At 38.4% G+C, this 14187-nt stretch overlaps 1 protein-coding gene across 1 annotated transcript in view; it reads left to right on the forward strand.

The window, feature by feature from the left end:
- CSGALNACT1 (chondroitin sulfate N-acetylgalactosaminyltransferase 1) overlaps positions 1 to 14187 on the forward strand; it is a 169534-nt gene that overhangs the window by 86402 nt on the left and 68945 nt on the right. The window lies entirely within an intron of this gene.

Below are 14187 nucleotides of genomic sequence, written 5' to 3' on the forward strand. Positions count from 1 at the left end.
ACAAGGACATTTGGGCAGGGCATATATTTCAGATATAAAACAGGAATACATCTGTGGCCATTTTTACCTACAGATACATTTAGCATCAAACGAGTATCCACTGCGGCTTCTTCTTACATAAATCATACACTGAGTCCCTCCGGTCCAATCAGTAGACACTTGCATTTTCCACTGTGTCATGTTCAGAAAACCACAGTCTTGTGGAGTCATCTCCTGTCAGCAAATTTATACACCCTGTCATAGGAATCTCAATGTTTTCATGACCTATCTGTGGGTTTTAGCTGGGCAACGGACTGAAATATAACACGTAATAAATATTTCTGACATATGAATAACTGAACTGTGTGTTACTTTGAGCCCCTATTTCATTTAAGCTCTGGGCAATGATTCTATTTAGGATTGGGAATTTATTAAAAACCATTTAAAAGAAGCCAGTATTGAGAAAAGTACAGTTGACCTTCTAAAAGAAATAAAAGTTGTTAGCCTGGCTGTCTCTGGCTGCATTATTTTCTGGGTCACTGAGCCAGAACAGGAATGCAGATCAGGAGAGCAAGAGTGACTCAAAATTTACTGAAGCCTCTGGATTGTCTTGACAGTCAGCAGTTCAATACAACCTTGGTACAGGTTTCCTTATGGCCCATACACACGATCCGAAAACTGGACGAAAAATACTGCTTTTGAAGCGATCGTACGATAATTGGATCGTTAGTACAGAGCTTATTAAAGCTGATCATGATAGTTCATCCAATGATATCCGATAGGACAAGCATGAAAATGTTTCTTGTATGATACCAGATCGTACGATTGGCATTCCAAAATACCATACAAATATACTACAATACATCACATCACTATCCTGTCATACGAGAATTTTTGTACCTTAAGTAACTTCTGCATTTAAGATATGGGACTAGCATGGAAAAAAAAAACGGACGATCTGTCATCCGATTTTTGGATCGTGTATACGGGCCATTACGCTACATATACTAGTAGATTAAGGTGAGTATTGTAGATTAAGGTAGATTAATTGTAGATTAAGCCTTGTAGATTAAGGTGAGTATGTCATGGGTTAAAGGCTACTCTGTCCCTATATGCTATATAGAAAAAATGCATCTCCCATGGGAATTTTATTAGAAACAAACTTTAAAAAGAAAATGTTTACTATACGGAAAAGATTCAAATTATTTAGCTCTGAACATCAAATACTCTGGTCTAGCTTTACAATATCATCTAGTTTTGTCCTAACAGGGAGTAGGGATAACATACACCATGCATAAACAGATGACTAAATTGCCACTGAGTTTTCCAAACGCGTTTCAATAGGGATAGGAAAAGCCCGTAGTGTATGTGCCCCTGGGGTGGCAGCCCAGGGGTGCCTTAATTCTCACTGGTGAGGGGCAGCTCGCCTTGAGTTTTTCGGCACCATGGTCACTGCACCTACACACTTTTTCAGCACCTGCCTCTTGGGCAAGGCCTTTTGGCTTCGACCAGAGGAATATTTATTCCGGCCGGAAGGCCTGCCCTTGTATTTTCACAAGGGCACTATTTCACCTGTCCACTTCCCCCTCCCCACCTTTTTGTTTGTGTGGGCTTTTTCTTTGTAGTTTGTCACTTTCTATCCCCTTTTTTCTTGCACGACTTGTAGGGTGTGGGTCCTCGGGCCCAGCCTTGAATCTTAGGAGGGGGTGGATATGGCCTTTTGGCTTAGTTCGCCCTCTCTCATGGGGTCTCCCTTCGAGGGAGCCCCACTTAGTACTCGGGGTGGGCTGTTTCGGCAGTCCCCCTGGAGAACAGGGTCAGTCTGGTTTCGGCCAGACAGACCATGAGTACCTTAAATCCCTGTCAGGAGTCTTGCGCCCCGGGGGATCGAGGTTCGGGTCCTACCTCTTCGGAGGGAAGACCATTTGTTTTCGCACACCCTGTGCACTTTTTGTGTTCCTCACGTTTGTGTGTGTGCACTTTTTTATGCACCGGGTGGAGTCTTTTGTGTGTGTTTCACACGCTACGGGCTTTAAAAAAAAAAAAAAAAAAACATGGACACCTCAATTTTAGCGCAACTTACTTTTTTTTAGTTTTTATATAGTGTATATCTCACTAAATAGTTGCTGCTTATTAGTTTGTTTTATTATATAATTACACTAGAGCAGTATTTTTTTCTTTTTAATTTTTAGCATATTGTTAAAGGGATAAAAAAAAGATAAGCTCATTGTTAGAGTTTACATATACTTTAATGTAATTTGTTAAATATACAGTGGACATCAAAAAATAAAAGCTTATCATCAACTAATTTAGAACCTACTCAGCAGTAGTAGTAGCAGGACAACATCTACTTCTTTAGTAGGTCAACTCAGTTGTGTAAAGGTGCTCTACAGCTATTAAAGAAAGATTGCTTGATTAAGGCAGTGAGTGATATCCATGGCCGCTTCTTCTGAAGCCTGACAGGCATCCCCCAGGTTAGTATTCTCAAGGGGCAAAGTGATCAGCTGCATTGGATTAACCCCTGCCCTCCAAAGACATGCAGGTAAGCATGCTCCCAATAAAGAGAGCAGGAGAGATGGGACTTAGGTGACTAAAGCTGGCCATAGATGGTTCGAATTCGAACAACCTATGGCCAGGCTGAATGTACCCAATTTGATTGATTAATCAAGTAGGGTACAACCAGCCTGGCAAACTTTAAATGCCATTATTGGTAGCAGCTACTATAGCTGCTAGCAGTAATCACTGTGTTCTTCCAGTGGGGACAGCTCCCCCCGCCAGAAGAATAAAATGGCTCTGCAGGAGGGATCTCCCCATCAACACTGACTGAGTTGATGGAAGGATTTGAGCGATTTTATTTCCTGCAACCCGTGGTTGGAAGAAGAAAATCATCCATCCATGGCTGGCCATACATTATACAATTTTCTTGTACAATTTTTCTTTAGATTTACCAAAAACCATAAAATATGAGGTCAAACCAGAACAACACTTTCATTTTTTATCCACTTAGGCAGGCCCCCTTGCACTACATAGTTGAAGTAAAGAGAATTGTACAGAAATTGTACAAAAAAATAGTTTATTGTTTGGCCTGCTTTACTCTGTGTGTCTAAATTGGAACTTGATCTATTGAGCTGGGCTCTGTAAACAACAAGCTCTTTTCATCATCAGTGCAAACAAGGATAGCCTAGAAACATGTAAAAAGCAGGTTAAAATGTAAACTACTGCCTAACATTGGGAATACAGAATATTCATATGCAATAATCTATATCTGACTAAAGATTTTTTTTTTTTTTGTAATTTCATTATTAAATCCTGATTATAATACATTAAAAAAAAAAAAAAAAGCCACCAGTGACACATTCCCTTTAATAAAACAGCACAGTAAAAGTAATCTGACTGCTGAAATCTTAACTGGAATATTGTTACCTTTTGCATTGCCTTGCTCATCAAGTACCATATTGGTGACTCGGTTATATTAAAACATTATTTCAGAAAACCCATTATGTTCTTAGATTTTCACATATGAAGGTGAATTAGTTATATATTTAGCTGGATTTAAAAATAAACGTGGCAGTCTGGCTTTATTAATTGTCCAAGCGGATAAAGTAATTCTTTTTTCCCCCATTTGGACAAGTTCACATTCAGTTAATACTAAATAATGCAAGGGATTTTATTGTAAACTCTTTGAAGCATGAACTAATACTTCTGTGTTAATAAAATATTTATATTTGTTATATTGCAGTTTTATCCTTAGCATCAATTGTTCCGTGGCACCTTTTTAGATATATAACATCTAGACAGCAATGCTATTGAGTATTACTCTCAAATTCATTTGAATTTCTAACTTAAAGTGGTTGTAAAATGTTACATATACCCAGTGAAGTGATTGGCCTCAGGCGATACACAGAGATGAAACAAACTCTCCTAAGTTTTACCTGTTTATCTACAGCCATCTCTTCTCTACATCTGTTCAAAGTGTTGAATTATAAAGCTTGTCTGAGAGTTCAGAAAAAAGGGACAGAGAGAGCTGAAGTTACACTCTGCAGTGCTCAGTAAGGAGAGCTCTGAAAGCTAAGTGGAGGCAAGAGACACACCCCTCTTCACACAGCATACAGGAACAGAGCTTAGACTGTCAATCAGCTGGAGCTCCCTCCACTGTCACCATTTTTATCTTGGTGATAGGAAAACTTGCCATACTTTTTACCATGAAAGTCAAAGATTAGTTGTGGATTTCTTTAGTTCTGTGTATTGCCATTTTAAAATAATTTAATGCATTTCTGCTCTAAACACTTGACCTCCAGAGGGCTTACCCCCCTTCCTGACCAGGTCATTTTTTGCGATACTGCACTGCGTTACTTTAACTGACAATTGTGCGGTCCTGCAACACTTTACCCCAATTAAATTGTTTTTGTCTTTTTCCCACAAATAGAGCTTTCTTTTGGTGGTATTTGATCAGCTCTGCGGTTATTTTTTGTGCCATGAACAAACAAAAACGACAATTTTGAAAAAAAAAAAACAATATTTTTTACTTTCTGCTCAAAATCATATAGCAAAAAAATGTAAAAAATCGAATTTCTTCATCAGTTTAGGTCAATATGTATTCTGCTACATATTTTTGATTTAAAAAAAATCCCAATAAGCGCATATTGATTGATTTCCGCAAAAGTTATAGTGTCTACAAACTATGGGATATATTTATGGAATTTTTATTTATCTATTTATTTTTACTAGTAATGGCAGCGATCAGCGACTTATAGTGGGACTGCGATATTGGGGTGAACACATTGGACAACTAACTGACACTTTTTTGGGAATGAGTGAAACTAATACAGTGATCAGTGCTAAATATGTGCACTCTCACTGTACTAATGACACTGAGTGGTAAAGGGTTAACACCAGGGGCGATCAAAGGGATAAATGAGTGCCTAGCTGGTGATTCAGTGTAGTGGGGGAGGTGCTTTTACTAGTGGAAGACATGGATCGGTGTCCCTGCTTTACAGGAACACAGGATCCATGCCTTCCGTACTGACAGAATAACAATCTGCCTTGTTTACATAGGCAGACTGCCGTTCTGCCTGTGTACCGAACGATCAGCGGGTGCCAGGAGGCATCGGGTCCATGGGACCAACTAATTAGCTCCCGCTGTGTAGATTCACAGTTGGAGTGAGCCGCTGGTGGTGTGCACTCGCGTCCGATACTTGGAAGTGCAGGATTACATATATAAGTTTTCTTTATTTTCATGACTATGAAAATTGTAGTCACACTTCAAATGATAGTCACCTGAAATGGTCTTCCAACAGTCTTGAAGGAGTTCCCAGAGATGCTGAGCACTTTTTGCCTTCACTCTGCGGTCGAGCTCACCCCAAACCATCTCGATTGGGCTCAGGTCCGGTGACTGTGGAGGCCAGGTCATCTGGCGCAGCACCCCATCACTCTCCTTCTTGGTCAAATAGCCCTTACACAGCCTGGAGGTGTGTTTTGGGTCATTGTCCTGTTGAAAAATAAATGATGATCCAACTAAACGCAAACCGGATGGAATAGCATGCCGCTGCAAGATGCTGTGGTAGCCATGCTGGTTCAGTATGCCTTCAATTTTGAATAAATCCCCAACAGTGTCACCAGCAAAGCACCCCCACACCATCACACCTCCTCCTCCATGCTTCACGGTGGGAACCAGGCATGTAGAGTCCATCCGTTCACCTTTTCTGCGTCACACAAAGACACGGTGGTTGGAACCAAAGATCTCAAATTTGGACTCATCAGACCAAAGCACAGATTTCCACTGGTCTAATGTCCATTCCTTGTGTTCTTTAGCCCAAACAAGTCTCTTCTGCTTGTTGCCTTTCTTTAGCAGTGGTTTCCTAGCAGATATTCTACCATGAAGGCCTGATTCACACAGTCTCCTCTTAACAGTTGTTCTAGAGATGTGTCAGCTTCTAGAACTCCGTGTGCCATTGACCTGGTCTCTAATCTGAGCTGCTGTTAACCTGCGATTTCTGAGGCTGGTGACTCGGATGAACTTATCCTCCGCAGCAGAGGTGACTCTTGGTCTTCCTTTCCTGGGGCGGTCCGCATGTGAGCCAGTTTCTTTGTAGCGCTTGATGGTTTTTGTGACTGCACTTGGGGACACTTTCAAAGTTTTCCCAATTTTTTGTACTGACTGACCTTCATTTCTTAAAGTAATGATGGCCACTCGTTTTCCTGTACTTGGCTGCTTTTTTCTTGCCATATTACAAATTCTAACAGTCTATTCAGTAGGACTATCAGCTGTGTATCCACCTGACTTCTGCACAGCACAACTGATGGTCCCAACCCCATTTATAAGGCAAGAAATCACACTTCTTAAACCTGACAGGGCACACCTGGGAAGTGAAAACCATTTCAGGTGACTACCTTCTGAAGTGTGACTCTACAATTTTCATAGTCATGAAAATAAAGAAAACTCTTTGAATGAGAAGGTGTGTCCAAACTTTTGGTCTGTACTGTATATATATATATATATATATATATATATATATATATATATATATATATATATATATATATATATGTGATCCTGCACAGCGCGGCAACCCTGGAACCAGTAAATGTGCTATAGGGCGGTCGGCAAGCAGTTAAAGCTGCATTCAAATCCGAGCATTGCATGCACATGTATTTTTTGCCGTTTTGCAAGTTTTCACGCTACAGGCATAGGACAGCCCATTCATTTGAATGGGTTGCCCTATGTATGACAAATGCTCCAAAGGACCTCTTGTGCTTTTTTGAGCATCAAGCTTTGCCTTGGTGTTAATGTTTGCAAAAAAGCACATCTGCTTGCTGAATTTGGGGTGCCATTAACGATGAATGGCGTTGCAGCACGACATAATGTTTAGATGTGAATGCAGCCTAAGAGCTTTAAAAGTTAGAGGGAGGAGTTGGGGCAGGACTTTTGTGCGATTAATAAAGATGATAACCTGTTAACAATCTGTCTCCACTGCTGAGACGAAACAGGACACAGGTTATTACTCCTTGAAATATCACTAGGTGGGAACTGACCATTTTTGGGGTGATAGAGAGAAGATATTGCCAATTGAGGTGGTCATAAAATATCAAGGCTGGAGATAAAATTATGAAAAAAAATGATTACAATATAAAATGAATTATAAAATAATGCAGTTAGAATATTCAACACTAATGGTGGCCATCCACTAGAAAAATCATCCGAAATTCAGTCATTTGGAAAGTCTGTTCGTTTTTCGGGCCAGTCAATGGGCACAAATTGGTAATCGGTTGTGACATTTTTGAGCCAAAAATACAAAGGACAAGTTTGGAAATTTTTTGCCGAATGAACGATAAATTGAAAGGGTAATGAGTTTCTCATCCAAACTGTTTACACTAGGTATATGGGAAAAAACAAACAAAAAACTGATTAATTTAGGTCCATTGAACGATTTATCAGTCATTACATGATGGCACTATTGTTTTGGTTTTTTGTTTTTCGAAAATTAGTTTGAACAATTTTTCCTATAGTGTATGGCCAGCAGAAAACTCTGTCTCCAATGTCCCACACTCATGTAAAAGTAATCTGCTTCTGCATCCAAATCTTAATAAATTATACATTTTTTTTATTATTATTTTTAGTATTAGATGTATATACTGCCAATATTTGTTTTGTCACAAATAAACTATTGCTGTACTCAGTCAACAAACACATTTGCAGCTATATAAATATTAGCCCAATAATGATTGTTCCTTGATTGCATGAAGTAAGCTGACAAGCAACCCTTGGCAAGGCAGAGACCTGCTACTCCAGTGAAGTATGGTGCCACCTAGTGGCTTATTGATTGTACCATCGCATCATTTTCATCTGTACAGTACATAAAGATTCTTATCTCAAATCTTACCTCTAATAACCTGTACAGAACACAAAATTTATTATGAGAATCTACAAAGGTCTAATTGTATTCTATTTCACCACAGCCATTTAAATAGAAGTCAAAATATGAAAGTGTGTTATTATATTTTATTACCTAGTAATCCTTTTTTTTTTCTGGAAACATGGGAACCAGCCATGATCAATGTTTATTCCACTGGAAAACTTACTGATTTTGCCCTCAGAAAATTATGCCAAAATGGAAACTCCAAGCTTAACCACTTGACGACCAGCCGCCGCAGATGTACTGCAGCAGGCTGGCTCTTCCAGGCAAAACCCCGTACATGTACGGCGCTCGCCTGGGAGGAGCTAGGGGGCGAGTGCTCACCCCCGGCAGGGTGCTCTCACCCCCGCTCGTCAGCGGGGAAGCCAGTGCGAGTGTCAGGCGGCTCTGATTGCCGCCTGACAACGGCGATCTCTCCCCACTGACAGAGAAGGACGGACGGCTGATGTAAACACAGCCGTCTGTCCTTCTCCCTCGAATGATCACAGAGACCATGCAATCCTGCTATAAAGGATCACATGTCTCTATGGTCATCTCACAAGCCCAACCCACCCACAGTTAGAATCACTCCCCTAGGCTTACATTTAACCCCTTGATCACCAATAGTATTACCCCTTCCCTGCCAATGGCATTATTACAGTAACAGTGCATATTTTTAGCACTGATTACTGTAGTAATGTCACTGGTACCCCCAAAAGTGTAAAAAATGTCATTTAGGGGTCCAATCTGTCCGACGCAATGTCGCAGTCCCGTAAAAAATCGCAGATTGCCTAGTAAAAAAAAAAACAATAAAAATGACATAAATCTTTCCCGTAGTTAGTAGACACAATAACGTTTGCGTAAACCAATCAAAATACACTTATTGCGATTTTTTTTTTATGTAGCAGAAACAAATTGAAACAAAAATGTTAAAAAATTTTGATTTTTACATTTTTTTTTGGAGAGTGTGAAATGGCAAAATAATTTTCAAAATTGACACTCTTTTTTTGTTTATAGCGCAAAAAACAAAAATTGCACAGGTGATCAAATACCACCAAAAGAAAGCTCCATTTGTGGGAAAAAAAAGCACGTCTTTTATTTGGGTACAGCGTCGCACGACTGCACAATTGTCTGTTTAAATAACGCAGTGCCAAATTGCAAAATAGGGCCTGGTCATTAAGCAGCAAAATCTTCCAGTCTGAAAGTAGTTAAGTTTCTTCTGTGAAATTTGCTTGGGAAAAAAAAAAAAGTTAAATTAAATGTTTCTTATTAAAGTTTGTGTAGACCCTAAATCTATTTTTCAGTATGTTTCACATAATACCCCACTGTATACGGTGTTCTGTATACGGTGTACTTAAAGTGTTTTTAACCTTTTTTTTGTATTTTAACCCACTTAAAAACCAGGCCTTTTTCTGACATTCGTCGCTTACAAGGTAAAATCCGTACTTTTTTTTGCTAGAAAATGACTTTGAACCCCCAAACATTCTATCTATCTATCTATCTATCTATCTATCTATCTATCTATCTATCTATCTATCTATCTATCTATCTATCTATCTATCTATCTATCTATCTATCTATCTATCTATCTATCTATCTATCTATCTATCTATCTATCTATCTATCTATCTATCTATCTATCTATCTATCCATCTATCTATATATATATATATAGATATATATATATATATATATATATATATATAGAGAGAGAGAGATAGATAGATAGATAGATATACATATCTTGAAATATATATATATATATATACCATGAACCAAACTTGGCTGAGTATGCACATTCCTATTCACTCCCCAATGTTTTGCCCACCATAGACAAGCATACAGCCAGTGAAGTTGTAAAATTCAGATTTCCTATCTCTTCTACCTTCACAGGTTTACTTAGTAAACATATTTGCATGCTTTTGTAATAAATAATAAGCTACCCACTGCTTCTTATTTCTTAGTAGAATAATCTGTTTTTAATACTTGCTTGGCTCTCATCCTTTGATGATTTGGTCCCTGACTTTGAAGTTTATAAAATATAAGTAGTGGCACATTTTCTTTCCTGCAGCTGTTGGTAGGAGGCTAATGCCATTAATTTCGTCCTGGCACACACCGTAACAATCGGTTTGCTGCAGGCTGTGGTTTACAAGGAGATAAATTGTCCAGTAATGCATCTCTATCTATTACCACTTTCCCATTGTGCTTTATAGGTTTCAGTGACAGTTCACAAACGGATTCAAGATATTCGTTTGAAGCTTTCATTTGATAAGGCAACGCATAGCGTGGTGACTCATACAAAACAATAAGAAATTATCTCTTGTTCTTCTGGCTATACTTACCTACTGAAAGCGGGAGTCTGATTAGTTCCTAAGAGTACCTGTGCGTCATTTCATTTTGTTCTATAAGGCATAAAAAAGACAGTCAATGGGATTTTTTTCAATGGCAATGGCTAGTTAGAAAATGACAAAAATGTCAATGATTGGCCCAGAGACCCTTAGATTCCATTTTTAATATCAAACAGCAATATGGCAAGTGCTAGTTAGAGAATGAAAAATAAAAAAAATGTCAATGAATAAAAAAAATTGGTCCAGAGACCTTTAGATTCCATTTTTAATATCAGACAGCAATAGAACAATGAATAGGTCAGCCAGAAAAAAATACATTTTCTCAGAACATAATTCTTACATATTTTCTTGTGTTATTAAAAGGGACAACATTTTACATTTTCTTCTATTGTGCAGTGAAATAGTGTTTAAGTTGGAAAAGGTAAAACTTACACCTGAAAACCAGTTTCCGCATATTTTATTTTATTATTCACTGCTATGTTTTATATCCTCAATCAATTAACTGCTTTGTATTTCAGTGTCACTCTATGTCACATCAGATCCATATGTAACACTGAAACTCTGTGTCTATGGAGTCTTGAAATTGATTCTCCTAGTGACGGTTTTGTGTCTTTGATAAATGCATTTTAATTATGAAATGATTTATATTTCAATTTCACAGCAACGGGAAAAAAAGGGAAATAATAAAATTCTTGGTTTTTAATGCACACAAAAAAATGAAATAGGATCAGAAACATTTTAAGTTCCTGTCATCTACAATCATAAAAAAGCTAATAAAAAAAGTATTACAGCATTTTTTATATTGAAAAGACTATTCAAGCATGAATAGACTTTTCCTGGTTAATTACTAAAAGCCACTTTGTTTCCTAAAATATGGTCTAATAGAATTAAATGATAAGTTTTACTTCTTTCCTGTTGCATCTCCAGGACAGGAAGTGAAGAAAAATCTCCTGAGCAAGAGACAGAAAATACCCCAACAGGGACTTTTACCCTTTCCTACTCTATCCAAAACTAAGGAAAAACATTTTGGTTTTATATAAACTTAAGTTTTTTTCTTAAGCACATGCTATAATCATCTAAATGACTTGCAATTTACAATATCCTGAACAATATTTAAATGTCCTTACTGAAACATTGAAACACAAAGGACTTCTATGAACACAGCAATGCCACAACCCTCAATAGGACTATGGTCTTTTCTTCTGCTCACCTTCTGAAAGGTTTCCTTATTTTCTTAGGGGAGTTTAGAACATACTACACAAAGTGGATTTTGACATTTAACAGTCACTCTATTAAAAACTTTAAAAAGACAATATAATTTGGTGTCAAAGTACTAAGTACCACATAGTGTTCATGTTTTACATATTAGTTAGATATTAGTTTAGGTGTGAAGTTAAAATGTTTGTAATCCTCAGACATTAAAAATAAACAAAGCATATCCCTCTATAATGTGTACTTGTCTCAATTAAGAGCACTAAGTGTAATTTCTGTCTGCTCCTTCCTCTGCTATCAGCATGAGCTACTTCTGATAAGTTTTCCTGACACCAAGAGAAAAAAGGTGACGGAAGGGAGCTCCAGCAGATTGACAGCCTCAGCTTTGTTCCTGTGTACTATATGAAGGGGTGATGTGTCCCTTCCCTCAAATCAGCTTTTAGAACCCTTCTCACTGAGCTCAGCGGAGTGTGACTTCAGCTCTCCATCCCCTTTTTTCTGGAAGCTCAGATGAGCTTTAACAATTCTGGACTTTAAAGGGAGGTAGAGAAGAGAAGACTGCAGATAAACAGGTACAACTTATGTAGGAGGATCTGATTCCTCACTGTGTATCATCTGAGGCTAGTCAATTCACTGGGTATATACTATATAAAAGATTACAACCACTTTGGGAGGCAATGACTTGTGTTAGGAATAGGTTATGTGCTTAGATTAGTTTAGAAGTTAAAGTAACTAGAGAGAATATGTGGCTTTAATCCTCTCTGCTCTAAAGCAAACTTGGTACCATGCCCATGATGGCAAAGGATTAAATGCTATATGATTTATACTTGTTCCTGGAACTGAATACTACCTATGCTGAGCACAAATGTACTGTACATTGCATGCATCCAATGATGTAACTATAGCCATAGCAGCCCACATGGCTGCTGTGGAGCTTCAAGTAGGAAGGGGGTCAATTAGCAAAGTCTCAAAATGTGGAAACATGTGAAGTCTCTTGGAGAAATGATCAATGAGTCAATGTCGCTAGTCACAGATTCCTCTCTATGCATTGAGGAGGATTTGTTTAGCTGTCTGAGCAGGGAAGATGTATTGTTCTTAAAACGTCTACAGCCCATCAGATGTAAATTAACTCTGTATGCCTAATCCAGTCCAAAATCCCACAGTGTCTCCTACGGTATAACCTGGTAAGACAGATGAGATTTGTAGTTCTGCAAAAAGGCCAAAGTTCAAAGAAATTTGTATTAGAGATATAGAGTAAATATGCACAAGAGCATAACATCTATGCCATAATATAACATATTGTGATAGTTATTATTATTACAGTTGTGCTCATAAGTTTACATACCCTGGCATAATTTATGATTTCTTGGCCATTTTTCCGAGAATATCAATGATAACAAAAACTTTTCTTTCACTCATGGTTAGTGTTTGGCTGAAGCCATTATCAATCAACTGTGTTTACTCTTTTTAAATCATAATGACAACAGGAACTACCCAAATGACTCTGATCAAAAGTTTACATACCCTGGTGATTTTGGACTGATAGCATGCACAAAAGTTGACACAAAGGGGTTGAATGGCTATTAAAGTTAACCATCCTCACCTGTGATCTGTTTGCTTGTAATTAGTGTGTGTTTATAAATTGTCAATGGGTTTCTGGACTCCTGACAGACCCTTGCATCTTCCATCCAGTGCTGCACTGACTCTGGATTCTGAGTCATGGGGAAAGCAAAATAATCCTCAAAGGATCTACGGGAAAAGGTAGTTGAACTGTATAAAACAGGAAAGGGATATAAAAAGATATCCAAGGAATTGAGAATGCCAATCAGCAGTGTTCAAACTCTAATCAAGAAGCTGAAAATGAGGGGTTCTGTTGAAACCAAACTACAGTCAGGTAGACCAACTACAATTTCAGCCACAACTGCCAGGAAAATTGTTCGGGTGCAAAGAAAAACCCACAAATAACTTCAGGTAAAATACAGGACTCTCTGAAAACATGTGGTGTGGCTGTTCCAAGATGCACAATAAGGAGGCTCTTGAAGAAAGATGGACTGCATGGTCGAGTCGCCAGAAGAAAGCCATTACTACACAAATGCCACAAAGTATCCTGCTTACAATAAGCCAAACAGCAGAGACAAGCCTCAAACCTTCTGGCACAAAGTCATTTGGAGTGATGAGACCAAAATTGAGCTTTTGGCCACACCCATAAACGCTAGATTTGGAGAGGAGTCAACAAGGCCTATGATGAAAGGTACACCATTCCTACTGTGAAACACGGAGGTGGATCGCTGATGTTTTGGGGATGTGTGAGCTACAAAGGCACAGGAAGGAAATTTGGTCATAATTGATGATAAGATGAATGCAGTATGTTATCAAAAAATACTGGAGGATAATTTGCATTCATCAGCCCGGAAGTTGCGCATGGGACGTACTTGAACATTCCAACATGACAATGATCCTAAACACAAGGCCAAGTCGACCTGTCATTGGCTACAGCAGAATAAAGTGAAAGTTCTGGAGTGGCCATCTCAGTCTCCTGACCTCAATATCATTGAGCCACTCTGGGAAAATCTCAAAGGTGCGGTTCATGCAAGACAGCCCAAGAATTTACAGGAACTTTAGGCTTTTTGCCAGGAAGAATGGGCAGCTTTACCATCTGAGAAGATAAAGAGCCTCATCCACAAATACCACAAAAGACATCAAAAAGACAGTGCTGGAAAATAATGGTGGCCACACAAAATATTGACACTTTGGGC

Source organism: Pelophylax lessonae (assembly GCF_965119305.1).
Source record: "Pelophylax lessonae genome assembly, chromosome: 1".
NCBI lineage: Eukaryota > Metazoa > Chordata > Amphibia > Anura > Ranidae > Pelophylax > Pelophylax lessonae.